Source organism: Pan paniscus, chromosome 5 (genome assembly GCF_029289425.2).
Source record: "Pan paniscus chromosome 5, NHGRI_mPanPan1-v2.0_pri, whole genome shotgun sequence".
NCBI classification, from domain to species: domain Eukaryota; kingdom Metazoa; phylum Chordata; class Mammalia; order Primates; family Hominidae; genus Pan; species Pan paniscus.
Window position 1 is genome coordinate 21,679,923 of NC_073254.2, and position 1,432 is coordinate 21,681,354.

The 1,432-nt window shown below is 46.4% G+C and overlaps 1 pseudogene; it reads right to left on the reverse strand.

Annotated features, from left to right (window-relative positions):
• Positions 1 to 766: 766 nt before the first annotated feature.
• On the reverse strand, positions 767 to 853 carry LOC112440298 (small nucleolar RNA U13; annotated as a pseudogene).
• Positions 854 to 1,432: the final 579 nt, after the last annotated feature.

The window sequence follows — 1,432 nt, forward strand, 5'->3', positions numbered from 1 at the left end:
CTGACCTCGTGATCTGCCTGCCTCGGCCTACCAAAATGCTAGGATTACAGGCGTGAGCCACTGTGCCCAGCCGACTTCTCTTTTTTTTACGAACAGATGAAGGGAGAGCTACTCAGCCACTGGCATTGCCCCCCAAAAAATTCCCTTTCTAAGCAGATACTCCTCATTGGATTAGCAAAATGGCCCCCATGTTTTCCCTAAGGCCAACAGAGAGGTCACTAAGACAGGGTCGTGTGAAATATAGCAGGAGCCTCCTGCTAACGGCTCAGGAACCAAAAGAGGCGTCAATGGACATGCTTTAAAACACAACCAACTTCACCCAATGTCCTTCCAGAACACAGGAAATAAATTATTTCTTTTCAGAGAAACACAGGGGAGAGGACTTAATTTCCAGTGCTGTCACAAGTATAGGCAGAACCCTGTCCAGAAGGTCCTTAGCATGTATTTCTTTCTCTAGACAGCATAGCCTCAGTGCCTGAGTTTGATATTAGCTAATCACCCTGCGCTCATTACTTAGCCTCCTCAAATCTCCATTCCTTCATCTGTAAAATAAGGGTGAATATAGAACTCACCACAAAGGGCTGAGTAAGGATTGAGATTACTGAGCACAGTGCTTGGCACACAGTAAGAATTCGGGGGAATGTTTTTGCTATAATAGATAGTAACGTGCAATGAATATTATCACTACTAGATTCAAGTCACCATCAGAAATCTTTCTCTTTGCATTGTTTTTTGGTGTGTGTGTTTGTGTGTGTGTGTGTGTTTATGTCTTATGAGTAAAGTGCCAACATCTTAACAAGGTTTCTCATCTGTGCAAAAACCCAATCATTATGCTTATGAACTATAAAAGGGCTTCTCTTTGCCTTGTAACTTATGACTGCAGGTTTTTCTCAGCCCTCTCCATCACTACTTGCACCTCCACCACCCCTTTTCTGCCTGCAGCCCTGCTCTTAGAAGCAGGAGATAAGTCTCATTATTTTATTTTATTTTTGTTTTGTTTTGAGACAGTCTCGCTCTGTCACCAGGCTGGAGTGCAGCGGTGTGATCTCACCTCACTGCAACTTCCGCCTACTGGGTTCAAGTGATTCTCCTGCCTCAGCCTCCAGAGTAGGTGGGACGGCAGGCGCGCACCACGCCAGCTAATTTTTGTATTTTTAGTAGAGACGGGGTTTCGCCATGTTGGCCAGGATGGTCTCAATCTCTTGACCTCGTGATCCACTGGCCCCGGCCTCCCAAAGTGCTAGGATTACAAGCGTGAGCCACCACACCCAGCCTATTTTATTTTATTTTATTTTAGAGACAGGGTCTCTCTCTGTCACCCAGGCTGGAGTGCAGTGGTGCAAACTCAGCTCATTGCAGCCTCGACCTCCTGGGCTCAAGGATCCTCCCACCTAAGCCTCCTGAGTAACTGGGACTACAGGCACACTGCCAT